Source organism: Hyla sarda, chromosome 1, assembly GCF_029499605.1.
Source record: "Hyla sarda isolate aHylSar1 chromosome 1, aHylSar1.hap1, whole genome shotgun sequence".
NCBI lineage: Eukaryota > Metazoa > Chordata > Amphibia > Anura > Hylidae > Hyla > Hyla sarda.
This window is the reverse complement of record NC_079189.1, coordinates 466409642-466428187: the sequence shown is the minus strand read 5'-3', so window position 1 is coordinate 466428187 and position 18546 is coordinate 466409642. Positions and strand designations below refer to the sequence as shown.

General features: G+C 41.0%; 1 protein-coding gene and 1 long non-coding RNA gene across 5 annotated transcripts in view; both read left to right on the top strand.

The window, feature by feature from the left end:
- The window catches only part of SH2B3 (SH2B adaptor protein 3), a 337860-nt gene that overhangs the window by 265300 nt on the left and 54014 nt on the right, over window positions 1-18546 (top strand). The window lies entirely within an intron of this gene.
- Window positions 9391-16612, top strand: LOC130285164 (uncharacterized). The gene is made up of 3 exons (XR_008847273.1): window positions 9391-9574; window positions 14388-14500; window positions 16096-16612. It is a non-coding gene; the product is annotated as an uncharacterized LOC130285164 (long non-coding RNA).

Sequence of the window (18546 nt, the reverse complement as noted above, 5' to 3'; positions counted from 1 at the left end):
CAGTCGCTTCCTATAACTATCAATAAGCTTCTTACACCTCTCAGCCGGAATGTTGGGCCACTCTTCCTTTGCAAACTGCTCCAGGTCTCTCTTATTGGAAGGGCGCCTTTCCCCAACAGCAATTTTAAGATCTCTCCACAAGTGTTCAATGGGATTTAGATCTGGACTCATTGCTGGCCACTTCAGAACTCTCCAGCGCTTTGTTGCCATCCATTTCTGGGGGCTTTTTGACTTATGTTTGGGGTCATTGTCCTGCTGAGACCTAATATCTCGAATGCAAACCCAGCTTTCTGACACTGGGCTGTACAGTGCGACCCAAAATCCGTTGGTAATCCTCAGATTTCATGATGCCTTGCACACATTCAAGGCATCCAGTGCCAGAGGCAGCAAAACAACCCCAAAACATCATTGAACCTCCACCATATTTCACTGTAGGTAATGTGTTCTTTTGTTTGCAGGCCTCATTCTGTTTTCAGTAGGTAAACAGTAGAATGATGTGATTTACCAAAAAGCTCTGTCTTGGTCTCATCTGTCCACAAGATGTTTTCCCAGAAGGATTTTGGCTTACTCAAGTTCATTTTGGTAAAATATAGTCTTGCTTTTTTTATGTCTCTGTGTCAGCAGTGGGGTCCTCCTGGGTCTCCTGCCATAGCATTTCATTTCATTTAAATGTCAACGGATAGTTCGTGCTGACACTGATGCTACCTGAGCCTGCAGGACAGCTTGAATATCTTTGGAACTTGTTTTGGGCTGCTTATCCACCATCTGGACTATCCAGCGTTGACACTTTTCATCAATTTTTATCTGCCTAACGTCCACACCCAGGGAGATTAGCTACAGTGCCATGGGTTGCAAACTTTTTGATAATGTTGCGCACTGTGGACAAAGGCAAATCTAGATGTCTGGAGACGGACTTATCAACAATCTCAAGGTTATATTTTTCTACAATTTTGGTTCTCAAGTTCTCTTTTCCTCTTTCTGTTGTCCATGCTTAGTGTGGCACCCACAGACACACAATGCAAATACTAAGTGAACTTCTCTCCTTTTTATCTGCTTTCAGGTGTGATTTTTATATTGCCCACACCTGTTACTTGCCCCAGGTGAGTTTAAAACAGCATCACATGCTTGAAACAACCTTATTTTTCCACAATTTTGAAAGGGTACCAATAATTTTGTCCAGACCATTTTTGGAGTTTGTGTGACATTATGTACAATTTGCTTATTTTCCTCTTTTTTTGGTTTAGTTCCAAAACACAAAGGGAATAAACCCGTGTATAGCAAAACATGTGTTACTGCAATCCTTTTCTGTGAGAAATACTTCATTTTCTAGAAAAATGTCAGGGGTGCCAACATTTATGGCCATAACCGATATATATCAGTTTTTTTGCAGTATATACTATGGTAAAATACAGGGTTTCATACTTTCATTACAAAGTACAATTGCTCCTGCAAGAAACAATTAAAAAAAAACTAAAATGATAATTGGCCGATTGTTAATGGGTCAATAAGGACTCTTCTATTAAAAATGAAGTATTAAAAACGGAACAATTTCTGTTATTTGACTTCTCTATTGTTTTAGCTATTTGCTGGGATATCATCAAAATTAGTTTTTCTCATTTCAACATTTTCTGAGAAGAATTAGGTAAAAGGGGAACTGTGTATTCATATGGGGGAGATTTCTCAAATCCTGTGTAAAGGAAGAGTGGTACAGTTGCCCATAGCAACCAATCAGATTGCTTCTTTGATTTTTTTTTTAGAGGCCTTTCTTAAATATGAAAGAAGCAATCGGATTGGCTGCTATTGGCAACTGCACCACACTTCTCTACACATGTTTTGTGTAAATCTCCCCCAATATCTTAGTAGAGAAACACAGTCATACATGATGGGAATCTGTTATATCCTAGAGATGAGTAACATTATATCTTTGCCAAATATGTTTCCTGAGTGGGTAGTAGTCCTTCTTCATTCCAACGTTCAAGCTCTGATTCACTGACAGGAAGGGAAAAGTCTGGAGTCAGTTCTAAATTCCAAGATAAGAAAGGACACGGTTTATTTCTAGATTTCCCAAGTGCCTTTATGGTAAAGCCCCACACTTTCACTTTCAGTCTGTCCATATCTTAAAAAGATGTTGTGCTTTATGAATCATTTACTGTCATTATATTCTTTATAGTATTATTATAGTTTCAGCTACGTTTCAGGATGCTGATTCACTAGCTGTATCATTGTGAGGAGAACATTCATTTATTGGTCACCATAAATTTTTTCAGGACATTGTGATGGTTCCTTTTTTTTAACCCGTTAAGAACTCAGCGTTTTTCTGTTTTTGCATTTTAATTTTTTTCCTCATCACCTTCTAAAAATCATAACGCTTTCAATTTTGCACATAAAATTCCAAATGATTGCTTATTTTTTGCGCCACCAATTCTACTTTGCAGTGACATTAGTCATTTTACCAAAGAATCCACGGCGAAACGGGAAAAAAAATAATTGTGCGACAAAATTGAAGAAAAAATTTCATTTTGTAATTTTGGGGGCTTCCGTTTCTACGCAGTGCATTTTTTGGTAAGAATGACACTTTATCTTTATTCTGTAGGTCCATACGATTAATATGATACCCTACTGAAAAAAATCATAACTGCGTGCATGAAAATGTATACGTTTAAAATTGTCATTTCTGACCCCTATAACTTTTTTATTTTTCCTCGTACAGGTCGGTATGAGGGCTCATTTTTTGCGCTGTGTTCTGAAGTTTTTATCTGCACCATTTTTGTATTGATCGGACTTTTTGATCGCTTTTTATTCATTTTTTTATGATATAAAAAGTGACCAAAAATACGCTATTTTGGACTTTGGATTTTTTTTGCGCATACGCCACTGACCGTGCGCTTTCATTAATGATATATTTTTATAGATCGGACATTTACACACGTGGCGATACCACATATTTTTATTTTTATGTACACAGTTTTTTTTGTTTTTTTTAAATGGGAAAAGGGGGTGATTTAAACTTTTAATAGGGAAGGGGTTAAATGACCTTTGTTAACTTTTTTTATTCACTTTTTTTTTGCAGTGTTATAGCTCCCATAGGGAGCTATAGCACTGCACACACTGATCTCCTATGCTGATCCCTGCAGAGGCATAGCTCTGCATGGATTAGCGAGATAGGGGTTCGATTGCTCAAGCCTGTAGTTCAGGCTTGGAGCAATCAAACCCCGATCGGACGCCGCGGACACAGGTAAGACCTCCGTCTGCGTCCCAGCTGATCGGAACATCGCGATTTTATCGCGATGTCCCGATCAGCCCGACTGAGCTGCCGGGAAGCGTTTAGTTTCACTTTCAGACGCGGCAGTCAACTTTGATCGCCGCGTCTGAAGGGTTAACAGCGCGCGGCACAACGAGCAGTGCCGCGCGCTGTTAGCCCAGGGTCCCGGCTGTTATGCAGGGTCACGGCGTGACCCCGTTTTAAACACCGGGAGCTGGGCTCAGGACGTGCCGGTACGTCCTGAGCCCTTAAGGAGTTAAATCAATGATAAAGTTTGTAGAGATAATATTTGAATAAGTAGAGTTCAGTCATGGCAATGTATCCACAAACCATTGTGGTAACACTTACTTTATAGATAACTTTAGGGCAGGATTGATGTATAGGTGTATATGTTGGGAAAATCTCCCAATACTCTAGTGTTTCTCTTGAGAAGTTTGGCTGTGAACAAGTTTGGTCAGGATATTGTAGCTTCAGGGGCTGTTCACATCACTTTTGTTTTATATGTTTACACTGGGCAATCTCCCGACATAAATGGGTGCTGTTGTATGCCATATATGGAGCTGGGAAGGATTTTTGTAATGTTTTATGCCAGTCTCTGGATCAATACAGTAGGGACAAAATAGACATATAGGTTGAATTTGATGGACTCTGGTCTTTTTTCAACCTTATAAACTATGTAACATCTATGGGGGCTTCACAGTCCATATACACTGCTCAAAAAAATTAAGGGAACACTAAGATAACACATCCTAGATCTGAATGAATGAACTAATCGTATGAAATACTTTCATCTTTACATTTACAGTTGAAAGTGCGGACAACAAAATCACTCAACAATTATCAATGGAAATCAAATTTATCAACCCATAGAGGTCTGGATATGGAGTCAGACTCAAAATCAAAGTGGAAAACCACACAACAGGCTGATCCAACTTTGATGTAATGTCCTTAAAACAAGTCAAAATGAGGCTCAGTAGTGTGTGTGGCCTCCACGTGCCCGTATGACCTCCCTACAATTCCTGGGCATGCTCCTTATGAGGTGGTGGATGGTCTTCTGAGGGATGTCCTCCCAGACCTGGACTAAAGCATCCGCCAACTCCTGGACAGTCTGTGGTGCAACGTGGTGGTGGTGGTGTTGGTGGATGGAGCGAGACATGATGTCCCAGATGTGCTTAGTCAGATTCAGGTCTGGGGAATTGGCGGGCCAGTCCATAGCATCAATGCCTTCCTCTTGCCGGAACTGCTGGCACACTCCAGCCACATGAGGTCTAGCATTGTCTTGCATTAGGAGGAACCCAGGGCCAACCGCACCAGCATATGGTCTCACAAGGGATCTGAGGATCTCATCTCGGTACCTAATGACAGTAAGGCTGACTGGCAAGCACATGGAGGGCTGTGTGGCCCCCCCAAAGAAATGCCACCCCACACCATTACTGACCTACTGCCAAACCGGTCATGATGGAGGATGTTGCCAAACATCCTGCATGGTGTTGGGCCCTCATACCACCCTCATGGAGTCTGTTTCTGACCGTTTGAGGTCAGAAAATGACCTCCAGCAGGCCACATTTGTGGCCTGCTGGAGGTCATTTTGCAGGGCTCTGGCAGTGCTCTTCCTGCTCCTCCTTGCACAAAGGCAGAGGTAGCGGTCCTGCTGCTGGGTTGTTGCCCTCCTACGGCCTCTCCATGTCTCCTGATATACTGGCCTGTCTCTTCGTAGTGCCTCCATACTCAGGACACTACGCTGACAGACACAGCAAACCTTCTTTCCACAGATCGCATTGATGTGCCATCCTGCATGAGCTGCACTACCTGAGCCACTTGTGTGGGTTGTAGACTCCATCTCATGCTACCACTAGAGTGAAAGCACCACCAGCATTCAAAAGTGACCAAAACATCAGCCAGGAAGCATAGGAACTGAGAAGTGGTCTGTGGTCACCATCTGCAGAACCACTCTTTTATTGGGGGTGTCTTGCTAATTGCCCATCATTTCCACATGTTGTCTGTTCCATTTGCACAACAGCATGTGAAATTGATTGTCAATCAGTGTTGCTTCACTGAAGTGTGATTGACTTGGAGTTACATTGTGTTGTTTAAGTGTTCCTTTTATTTTTTTTGAGCAGTGTATAAACAGATCATTGGATAGAACCCTGTCTGTTGGTATCACTGCTATCTAGGTTGGAGGAAATTGGGTACGACAGATAAAAAGCTTTAAAATTTTGGGAGAAGAAAAGTTCCCAGTGGGATATGTTACAGCCTTTCATTTGTGGCTCCAAACTTCATGTGAACAGTCCCTCAACTGTACTGTAGACAATTGTGTAAAGGCAGGGTCACATGGGGAGCATCCACAGCATATGTCACACTGCGAATGCGCCGATGGTAGTCACAAAGGGGGAGATTTATCAAAACCTGTCCAGAGTAAAAGTAGCTGAGTTGCCCATAGCAACCAATCAGATCACTTCTTTCCTTTTTCACAGGCCGCTTTAAAAATGAAAAAAGCGATCTGATTGGTTGCTATGGGCAACTCGGCAACTTTTCTTCTGGACAGGTTTTGATAAATCTCCCCCATAGAGACTGCAGAGCCAGCTTGCGGCTGTGGCTGGGTGGCTCTATGGGGGAGATTTATCAAAATCTGTGCAAAGGAAAAGTTGCCCAGTTGCCTATAGCAACCAATCAGATTGCTTCTACAATTGACGCTTTAACATCTGGCATCAGTGGTTAACATTTATGAACTGTATATATATGTATATAAGCAGCTTGGTGAAGGAGGTCTTGACCTAAGAGAGGACAACTCATCTAGGATCTTTTTTTTTTTATCTAGTAGCAAATTCTTTTACCCATTTGAAGGGAGGAAATGTATACTTTTCTGGGTAAATCTGTGTAAACTGCCTGGGCTTATGTCATGTGTACGCCCCCAAAAAATTATCAAGAGGTGCATGTTCTCCATAAGTAGCTTAGATGTACAGGGTGGGCCATTTATATGGATGCACCTTAATAAAATGGGAATGGTTGGTGATATCAACTTCCTGTTTGTGGCACATTAGTATATGTGAGGGGGGAAACTTTTCAAGATGGGTGGTGACCATGGCGGCCATTTTGAAGTCGGACATTTTGAATCCAACTTTTGTTTTTTCAATAGGAAGAGGGTCATATGACACTTCAAACTTATTGGGAATTTCACAAGAAAAACAATGATGTGCTTGGTTTTACGTAACTTTAATCTTTCATGAGTTATTTACAAGTTTCTGACCACTTATAAAATGTGTTCAATGTGCTGCCCATTGTGTTGGATTGTCAATGCAACCCTCTTCTCCCACTCTTCACACACTGATAGCAACACCGCAGGAGAAATGCTAGAACAGGCTTCCAGTATCCGTAGTTTCAGGTGCTGCACATCTCGTATCGTCACAGCATAGACAACTGCCTTCAGATGACCCCAAAGATAAAAGTCTAAGGGGGTCAGATCGGGAGACCTTGGGGGCCATTCAACTGGCCCACGACGACCAATCCACTTTCCAGGAAACCGTTCATCTAGGAATGCTCAGACCTGACACCCATAATGTGGTGGTGCACCATCTTGCTGGAAAAACTCAGGGAACGTGCCAGCTTCAGTGCATAAAGAGGGAAACACATCATCATGAAGCAATTTTGCATATCCAGTGGCCTTGAGGTTTCCATTGATGAAGAATGGCCCCACTATCTCTGTACCCCATATACCACCCCATACCATCAATTTTTGTGTTCCAACAGTCTCGGAGGGATCTATCCAATGTGGGTTAGTGTCAGACCAATAGCGGTGGTTTTGTTTGTTAATTTCACCATTCACATAAAAGTTTGCCTCATCACTGAACAAAATCTTCTGTGTAAACTGAGGGTCCTGTTCCAATTTTTGTTTTGCCCATTCTGCAGCACCTAAAACTACGGATACTGGAAGCCTGTGCTAGCATTTCTCCTGCGGTGTATATAGTAGTATATAGCAGTGTATACGGATACAGGAAGTATGTGCTAGCATTTCTCCTGCGGTGTTGCTATCAGTGTGAGAAGAGTTGGAGAAGAGGGTTGCATTGACAATCCAACACAATGGGCAGAACAGTGAACACATTTCATAAGAGGTCAGATACTTGTAAATAACTCATGAAAGAATAAAGTTACGTTAAAACAAAGCAAATCATTGTTTTTCTTGTGAAATTCCCAATAAGTTTGATGTGTCACATGACCCTCTTCCTATTGAAAAAACAAAAGTTGGATTCAATATGGCCGACTTCAAAATGGCCGCCATGGTCACCACCCATCTTGAAAAGTTTCCCCCCTCACATATACTAATGTGCCACAAACAGGAAGTTAATATCACCAACCATTCCCATTTTATTAAGGTTTATCCATATAAATGGCCCACCCTGTAGACAAGGTTCTAAGTGTCATTTGGGGTGGTGTGAGATTTGCAAATTTAAAGAAAAATTCCAGTGGATAAATCACCAACCACTGAAAAAAGCTTACTATGCCATTCAAGTAGTTTTCTTTCATTCTTGTAAAGATTATGCGACTTGTTACCCATTGCACAAACATTTTGCACCCTTTTAATAGCAGAGGAAAGGGTCAAAATGACTATAAATTTTCCCCCATCATCTCTGCACCCAAGGAACCAAATCACCTTTCCATAGCCATGAAATGTAGTGGAAATACTCAGCGTTTGTACAGGTATTTAGTATTCTTACATTGCCAGTATGTAATGGGATTCAGCTGAGCATTCATTATGTCTGGGTAATGGACAGATTTCATGGTACTGGTTTTTTAGAATTGGAGTCATTGTTTTATAGAATATTGCTCTGACTATGGTAAAAAGAAATAGAGGTTCTCTCGCAGTGAGCTGTTATTGCAGAAGCTATGTACTTAAAGGGGTATCACATTTTCAGAAACTATTTGTTATTCTTTGTATGGTGAAATGTTATACAGTGTGCACATAGGCTGTAGAGGCTCCTTGCCCGTCTGCATAAGCCATACATTATCAGTAGTTCAGAGAGAGAGGGCAGGAACATTTTGGCCTATAGTGTATCTTTGGATTTTGTACTGCTCTGACCTATAGTAAGTGGTAATGCATAGACATTTTTACATAGTCTATCTGTATATTCTTCATGCATATTAAGGTCACTTTATGTCCACACAGTATGTTATCATGTATTTGAGAGTGTTCTACCACATTTCTTCCGTTTTTCTTAGAATGGAAATATTGAAAGTTCTTTGCAGAGCCATCTAAATATAACCATCTGTAGTCATTTATACATTAAAGGGGGCAGATAGAAATCAGAGAGGATATGTCACTCCCGTCACATCCATATATCGGCTTGTAAACAACTCGTTCACAAGAAAGTATTTGCTAATATTTTCTAACAAAGGCCATTGTTCAGTAATATAGGATTTACACCTTTACTTCCCTTTTTAGTAATATTAAAGATTTCTGTGAACATGTTCAAACAGGAATAGTTGCTGAGTTGTGAATAGAGACAAATAATGCTGTGTTTATTACAAATATGCCCATAAGAATGTGTTCACAATGGTGTTTTGGTACAGTTAGTTTGTCTACGGAGCTGATCTGTGATGTTAATCGCGGCCTTTGTAATATTGGTAATGGCTTAAGTGTTAATTAGGATTAAAGGGGTTGTCCGGTTAAAATCTATTATTTTCTTATTGTCCCCAGTCACTTTAAAGATGATGTCTAGTGATAAAAAAAAAAAAAAATGTATCCCCTATACGGGAACTCCCGCACCTGGCTTAGGCTCGGGCCCAGCTCTGCTCAGCTAACCGCTAATAGGGGATAAGTGTCTGATCGTGGGTAATCCGACTGTAGGGACCCCCCGCGATCTCCCGTACAGGGCCCCGGTTCTTCTTCAGGAAATTACATTTTGCACCCAGCACATTAGCTGGTTAAAACACCCCCCCTCCATTCATCTCTGTGGGAGAGGCGTAGACTGACGAATGTTGTGTCTCCGCCAGGGCCCCCAATGGGGGATCGCGGGGGGGTCCCTGCAGTCAGACCACCAGCGATCCTGCCATTAGGGGATAGGTTTTGTTTCACTTGACATCTTCTTTAACTAGCCTTCCTTTGCTCTCTGGTATTAGGGTGCCTCGTCTGCAGCTGGTAACTGTGCTTTCCTCCAAGCCAAGTGTTGCATCTACAGCCGGGGGAACCGACAGCACCACTCACCAATCGGCTGAGCAGCGCTGTGACATAACGTCTACAGCTCTGGCTGGCTTCGGGAAGCAGACTGTCAGCGGAGGCTGGCCAGAGACATGGCGTCCTGATACTCTAGCTACAAGGTAGAGACGAAGGGGAGTTAAAGTTTATTTGATTAGGCAGCCTGAGACAATAGGAAAATAATAACATGGAAGACTGTATAATCTACAGTTTATGGCTAAACTTGAATTTCACACCAACATAGGTACTACTCAATATTAGATCATGGAGAAGCATTTGCTGTAAATTAGCAAAAACTTTTTATACAATGTAGAAAATAACATTATGGGGGTAGTTATAAAACTGCAATTTTCTATATGTATATTTGTAATATACAATGGTAAAAAAAAAAAAAAATGCTGTCTTGTCCCTGCAGCTATAGCCCGTGTGTCTTGACTAGGACAAAATACATGAAGTGAGGGCAGGACAATCAGGGCTCTGTGCAGGCTTCAGACTTGTCAATCATCCTACTGTGTGAGCTGGGGGCATGTCACAGATCCTCAGTGTGCAGAGCCCTGCTTATCCTCAGTGTACAGAGCCCTGCTTGTCCTCAGTGTACAGATCCCTGCTTGTCCCCAGTGTACAGAGCCCTGTTTGTCCTCAGTGTACAAAGCCCTGCTTGTCCTCAGTGTACAGAGCCCTGCTTGTCCTCAGTGTACAGAGCCCTGCTTGTCCTCAGTGTACAGAGCCCTGCTTGTCCTCAGTGTACAGAGCCCTGCTTGTCCTCAGTGTACAGAGCCCTGCTTGTCCTCAGTGTACAGAGCCCTGCTTGTCCTCAGTGTACAGAGCCCTGCTTGTCCTCAGTGTACAGAGCCCTGCTTGTCCTCGGTGTACAGAGCCCTGCTTGTCCTCGGTGTACAGAGCCCTGCTTGTCCTCGGTGTACAGAGCCCTGCTTGTCCTCGGTGTACAGAGCCCTGCTTGTCCTCGGTGTACAGAGCCCTGCTTGTCCTCGGTGTACAGAGCCCTGCTTGTCCTCGGTGTACAGAGCCCTGCTTGTCCTCGGTGTACAGAGCCCTGCTTGTCCTCGGTGTACAGAGCCCTGCTTGTCCTCGGTGTACAGAGCCCTGCTTGTCCTCGGTGTACAGAGCCCTGCTTGTCCTCGGTGTACAGAGCCCTGCTTGTCCTCGGTGTACAGAGCCCTGCTTGTCCTCGGTGTACAGAGCCCTGCTTGTCCTCGGTGTACAGAGCCCTGCTTGTCCTCGGTGTACAGAGCCCTGCTTGTCCTCGGTGTACAGAGCCCTGCTTGTCCTCGGTGTACAGAGCCCTGCTTGTCCTCGTTGTACAGAGCCCTGCTTGTCCTCGGTGTACAGAGCCCTGCTTGTCCTCCGTGTACAGAGCCCTGCTTGTCCTCAGTGAACAGAGCCCTGCTTGTCCTCAGTAAACAGAGCCCTGCTTGTCCCACACTTCCTGTATTTTGTCTCTGCACAGAGACACACAGGTAATAGCTGCAGGGACAAGGCTGCATTTTTTCACTCAAAAATATACACATTTAATTTTTTACCAATGTATATTATAAATATAGATATAATGTTATTATCTACATTATATAAAAGTTTTTGCAAATAACAGTGCCTGCAGCCTCTTTACAGTTTTACCTTGCAAAGCGGTGCGTATGGCTACCTATCTTTGCAAGGTACTAAGGAATATGTTAAACATAAAATAAATAAAGATATTTGGTATTGCCGTGTGCAGAAATGTCCATATTATTAAAATATAATGTTAATGATCCTCTCTGGTGAATGGTGTAAAATTGCTGATATTCGGTCACATCACATCCCAGAAAAAAAAAAGTAGTTGGGGGAGTAAGTATTTTTGGGGAGAATCGGACATCATAATAGGAGGCCAGTTTTAACCTCTGCTATGGGGACCCCTCTCTCCTATGTACGCCACTGGGTGATGGTCACATCTTCCTTCCTCCCCCCCCCCCCCCCCCCCCCCCCCGCATACTGATCTATGCACAGATTACAGAGCATGCCTAGAAAACTCTCCCATATAATTTAGTGTTGCTTCTGTAAGCCATCTCTCTAAATGCAGTTAACAGAGAATAAGCTCAGGCAATATGGCTGCCCCAATAAGGCAAAAAAAAAAAAAAAAAAAGGTACTAAAAAAATATACACAAAAATAGAAACAGATTAGGAAAAGATTCAGTATCCGTCTCTAACCAGTTAAAAAAAAAAAATCTAGGTGGCGCATTCCCTTTAATGTGTCACTATCTATAGAAAACAGACACGAAGAACTTGCAGCCTGGATTATCTGAAGGGTCATTATAACAAGACTTATAAATTGGTTTATGTCAAATGTATAGACATCAGTTGCTCTTTAGGTCATGAGCTTGCAGTTGCTCCTGTGCTTTGCTCATTCTGGAGGTGCACAAAAGCTGATGAGGGATATAAGCTACATGAAGCAAAGCATCTGAATTTACTTTCACTTTGAGTTAACATTACAAGTGAAGGAAAATAAAACAAAATACATAATGTCGACACTCATCTAAAATTGATATCTGTGCACACAGTACAGTACACATTGATCCATTATTTAGCTTTTTCTACTATGTACAGTAACTAATTGATCCTGATAGACTTTAGCATACCACTGTAATAGGTTTTTCCAGGCATGAAAAATACTAAAGTTGGGATGCGCTTTAAAAAAATAAAAATAAAATAAACCTACCCCCTTCCTGTAACTGTCACTATGTTGGCTCCTGGTCCCTGCTGCTCATTGCTGCTTTCTGCTTTCTATCATTTTTATTCCTGTAGGATTTCAGCCAGTCACTGAGCTGGCATGTACTGTAGGAGTAGGGAATCGGAAGTGAGGAGCAGTAGGAAACCCAAACCCTCGTTAGGCTTGGTTTCCACACAGGTTTTTTCCTGGTGTTTTTATTTTTATTTTATTTTTTGGAAAACTTCAACTGCAGTTTTTGAGCCAAAGTCAGAAGGGGATCTAGTGGATTCCTTTTAGATTTCACATTCCTTTTGTATACACTTCTGGCTTTGGCTGAAAAACAGCAGTTGCAGTTAAAAAAAAAAAAATGGCAGAAAAAACCTTTGCGGAAACCTGGCCTAATGGCAACTGCAATGGTTGGGGGTAAGTGAGTATGATATTTTTTTTATAAAAGCACCCTTACTGTTTTGTATTTCTGAAAAACCCCTTTAACCTTTACTAGCGATGGACAACATAGCTGCCATATAGGCATTTTTGCCTAATTTGTAGTGACTATGGAGAGAGGAGACTTTAACCCCTTAATGACCAAGCCCATATTCACCTTAAGGACCAGGCCAATTTTATTTTTGCATTTTCATTTTTTCCTCCTCGCCTTCTAAAATCCATAACTCTTTTATTTTTCCATCTACAGACCCATATAAGGGGTTGTTTTTTGTGTGACCAATTGTAATTTGTAATGAAACCTCTCATTTTACCATAAAATGTACAGCGAACCCAAAAAAAAATTTTTTAGGGAGGAAATTTAAATGAAAACCAAAATGTTGCACATTTTGGAGGGGTTTGTTTTCACACTGTGCAATTTACTGTAAAAATGACATGTGTTCTTTATTCTGTGGGTCAATACGATTAAAATGATACCCATGGTTAGATACTTTTATATTTTTGTACCGCTTAAAAAAAATCTAAATTTTTTTGTACAAAATCAGTAATATAAAATCGCCCTATTTTGACCACCTATAACTTTTTCATTTTTCCGTATATAGGGCGGTATGAGGGCTCATTTTTTGTGCCATTTTGTGTCATTTTTTTAGATACCACATTTGCATATATAAAACTTTTAGATCATTTTTTATAAAAAAATTTTTTAATAAAATTTGACAAAAAAAGCTGCATTTTTGGACTTTTTTTACGTTTACGCCATTCACCGTACGGGATCATTAACATTATATTTTGATAGATCGGACATTTACGCAAGCGATACCAAATATGTTAATTTAAAAAAAAATTACGCATTTTGGGGGTAAAATGGGAAAAACTGACAATTTTTATTGGGGGAGGGGATTTTTCACTTTTTTTTTACTTTTTATTTTTACATTTTTCAACTTTTATTTTACACTTTTTATGTCCCCATAGGGGACTATCTATAGCAATCGTTTGATTGCTAATACTGTGCAGTGCTATGCATAGGACACAGCACTGATCAGTATTATCGGTGATCTTCTGCTCTGGTCAGCTCGATTGCAGACCAGAGCAGAAGACCCCGGGAGATGGCAGGTGAGGGGACCTCCAGCCGCCATGCTGGATGATCGGATCCGATCATCCAATCAAAGTACCGCAATGCCTTGATCTGTACCGATCACGGCATCTGAGGGGTTAATGGCGGACAACCGCACGATCGCGAATGTCGGCCATTACGGGCTAGCAGTCGGAACCTGCCGTGTATGACGCGAGCACCCTTCCGATGCTCGCGGTCATACACAGGACGTAAATGTACGTCCTGGTGCGGGAAGTCCCACCAAACCAGGACGTACTTTTACGTCCGTGGTCGTTAAGGGGTTAAGTGAGCACAAGGAACCTTCCTCCACTCTACAGACCCAAGAACAAACACCTCTGTGACATATTTTTATATGTAAACCCATAGAGTATTTAAATTTACAGAGGAGAAAATGCTGAGTTGGCTAGTTTACATCAGTTACAAGTATACCTTTGTTAACCCCTTAAGGACCCCTTGAGGGCTTATTTTTTGCGCGACCAGTTGTCCGTTGTAATGCCAACACTCACTTTACCATAAAATGTTTGGCGCAACCAAAAAAATACTATTTGTGTGGGGAAATTAAGAAGAAAACCCGGAATTTTGCTAATTTTGGAAGGTTTCGTTTTCACGCCGTACAAGTTACAGTAAAAATGACGTGTGTTCTTTATTCTTTGGGTCAATACGATTAAAATGACCCCAGTTCCTAGGAGTATCACTGATGTAGCCGCCCGCTGCTGGATTACTTGCACCGTGCACTTTGTTATGTGCCTGTTCCACATGAATAAAGCATAAGAAAATTATACCTGAAGAGTGGTGAGTGCTTTCCTCAAATTTCTTCTTAACTCCATGATTAAAATGATACCCATGATAACATACTTTTCTATTACTGTTGCGCTTAAAAAAAATCGCAAACTTTTTAACAAAATTAGTACGTTTAAAATCGCCCTATTTTGAAGACCTATAACTTTTTCATTTTTCCGTATAAGCGGCGGTAGGAGGGCTCATTTTTTGCGCCATGATCTGTACTTTTCATGGATACCATATTTGCTTATATAAAACTTTTAATCCATTTTTATTAATTTTTTGGGGAATAAAATTTTATAAGAAAGCAGCTATTTTGTACTCTTTTTTTTTCTTTTTTACGTTCACGCCGTTCACTGTACGGTATCATTAACATTTTATTTTAATAGTTCAGATATTTACGCATGCGGCGATACCAAATATGTATGTAAAATATTTTTTTAACACTTTTTGGGGGTGAAATAGGGGAAATGGGACAATTTACGTTTTTATTGGTGCAGGGGGTTTTCAATTTTTTTTTACTTTTACTTTTTTTACTTTTATTTTTACACTTTAATAGTCCACATAGGGGACTATTTATAGCAATCATTCGATTGCTAATACTGTTCAGTGCTATGTATGGGACATGGCACTGATCAGTGTTATCGGTCATCTTCTGCTCTGGTCTGCGGGAAGGCAGATCAGAGCAGAAGACGCCGGGAAGGCAGGTGAGGGGACCTCCGTCTGCCGTTCTGGATGATCGTATCGCAACGGCAGCGCTGCGGGCGATACGATCATCCATTTTAGTGACCGTGATGCTGCAGATGCCGTGATCTGTATTGATCACGGCATCTTAGGGGTTAATGTCGGACATCCACGGGATCGCAGCCGGGACCTGCCGCGCATGATCCGGGCATCGCTCCGATGCTCGCGGTTATGCTTAGGATGTAAATGTACGTCCTGGTGCGTTAAGTACCAGCTCATCAGGACGTACATTTACGTCCTGCGTCGTTAAAGGGGTACTCCGGTGGCAAACTTTTTTTTTTTTTTTAAATCAACTGGTGCCAGAAAGTTAAACAGATTTGTAAATTACTTCTATTAAAAAAAACTTAATCCTTCCAGTACTTATTAGCTGCTTAATACTACAGAGGAAATTATTTTCTTTTTGTAACACATTGCTCTCTGCTGACATCTCTGTCCATTTTAGGAACTGTCCAGAGCAGCATATGTTTGCTATAGGGATTTTCTCCTACTCTGGACAGTTTCGTAAAATGGACAAACATATGCTGCCCTGGACAGTTCCTAAAATGGACAGAGATGTCAGCAGAGAGCACTGTGTTCCAAAAAGAAAAGAATTTCCTCTGTAGTATTCATCAGCTAATAAGTACTGTAAGGATTAAGATTTTTTTTAATAGAAGTAATTTACAAATCTGTTTAGCTTTCTGCCACCAGTTGATGGAAAAAAAAAAGTTTTCCACAGGAGTACCCCTTTAAGATGTGAAGATCTTAGTCAAGATGGTGGCTCCAAACAGTAATAATGTGGCCCTGGGGATGAGCAACATTTATGTCTGGATCTGAACACAGTTTTATTAAATTAAAGACTTTGACGGGTTTATTTTTTTCTTTAGGAGGATATGGAAGTCTTCACAATTTCCAGGAACTAGTCATTCCAGTTTTCTAAACACAGCTAAGCCTGGCACTTGAGTTCTTTATGCTGTGTATCCAAGCTCTGGATATAAGAAGAGACATGTGCTTCTTTGCTTTGCTGCTGGGGGCAAAGGGGCAAAAACACTTTGTGCAGCGATGACAGGGTTAATCTTGCATGGGAATGCACAGTTAAGAATCTGTGGTTGTAAGCAGAGCACTTCCTTGAGCAAAGAGTATTGTGACAGTCATGTGAATTCCCTAAACGGATGCTGGTAATTGTGTTATATGCTAGTTTGACATTGGCAGAATCAATAGAACAGTGCGGCTTCCAGTGGAAAGTAACAGTTGTGTGATACAAATCTGACTTCTTCTCTTCTCAGAGCTCACATCATGCGTCTATTCCCTGATAATGGGTACTGCCTGGAGATAAGTGTAACAGGAGCACTTATCATCACTGTTCTTTTTTTAGAACTGAGCAAAAGGCCCTATATTCTTGTATTTAAAGCACTCATCTAATTCTTCTCCTGTTTAACATGAGTATGGAAACATTAAAGGGGTTGTGTCCAAAAATCACCTATGATTCAAATCAAGTTTTATGTTAAACCATTTTATTTTTTTTTATAATTTTTGCAACTTTTTGTTCTAATATTCCATTTTACTTATCTATAGTTTCTGAAATTTTTCAGTTTTTCTTTTTATCCACTAGGCCTTGAAGGGGTTATCCAGGAATCAAAAACAGGTAATTTCTTTCAAATAGCTCTCCCTGTCTGTCTCCAGGTTTGGTGTGGTTCTGCAGCTCAGTTCCATTGAAGTGAATGGAGCCAAATTGTAATACCACACCCAAAGTGGAGACAGACAGGGAACGGTCTTTGAAGAAAATAGGTTTGTTATTTGACTCCTGGATAATCCCTTTAAACTGTACTGAGACTTCTTGTTCTGTCTGTGGTCATAAGGTGCAGGCTTCTGGAAAGTGATCTGCACAGTACAGTGCAGATCACTTTCCAAAAAGGTGACACCAGTGTATAGATGATAGGTCATTCACAATAGCTGAAGCTCAGGGTGCACCTTTCTGTAAAATGACCTTTGCATATGTCACAGAGACTGCCCAGTAACATTTCCAGTTTATCTGAATTGGACAGGTCCTGCTTATTGTTTCCTGTTTTGATGGGTCCTGCTGTAAAGGATATCTTTAAAGGGGGTATCCACCATAAGGTGATTTTAGTACGTACCTAGCAGACAGTAATGGACATGCTTAGGAAGGATCTGCACTTGTCTAGGAGCTAAATGTCGATGTTGTGAGATTACCATAACACTGTGGCTAGCTTTTTGCGAACTTGTATTTCCTGTTTGATTTTTTTTAAATTTTTTTTTTACTACAAATCCCACAATTCTATTTTCCTCCTTCCCACACATCAGCCACCCCACCCATTGAAACATAAATGAGCTGCAGACCTGTGGTTTTCAATCAGGGTGCCTCCAGCTGTTGCATTAGTTGCAGATTGATCCCTCCACCCATTGAAGCAGACAGGCTCCCTGTCATCAGCTGACTAGTGAGACAGGTCTCGGCCGCATTGCAAGCTGGGAAAAATCCGAGACAACAGTCATTTTGTATGCTGGTAAAAATAAATAGTGAGCTGAAAATCACATAAGAATTGTGAGAAAACCGTCACACACAGGTACAGACACTATATTATGAACTACACTAACTTAACAGCCCCTGTTACATACTCAAATTAAAAAATTCCCGGAATACCCCTTTAAATGCTGTTAAAAACAGCCCAGGCAAGATGGCAGCCCCCATAATAATGTACTAAGGATGAAATAAAATAAATAAAATTACAATCAGCAAATATACAGTATATTTGAAAGGGATTTCTGGGTTTATACAAGAGTTAACCATATATTATAAAGAGTAATATAATTTTGTGACATACTTTGTGCTCCGTTTTTTTTACCAAACTCCTAAAACCAGCCATGTTCACCCACCACAGGCTCATCCATTTTGGATTTATAGAAAATCTAAATCTGCATGTGATTTCTTAGATTGTTGTGACAGATCGTCCAGTGGAGCAGCAGGACGGGAAGTACCATTGTAATTCAGTGGAACTAATATGAAACCGTTCAGCACAGAATCTGAAGAAATAATAGGCATGCCCTAGAATTTAAGATCTACAGCAAGTTCTTTATTTCACTAGGATATTTTCCTGAATTTGTGCATGAAGTATAAAATACCCGTTCATGTGCATTACTAGCAGAACATCAGTGGATTCTGTCTGGAATTAGATGCAGAATCCATGCCTGAATCCTGACAGATTCAGATCTTAGAAATGGTAGTAGCAAGAAAAAGAAAAACACTGTTGGAATCAGGGCACTCAAGGCTATAAAAATAGATGGAAAAAAAAATTTTTTTTTTAGACTGACCCCCACATCTA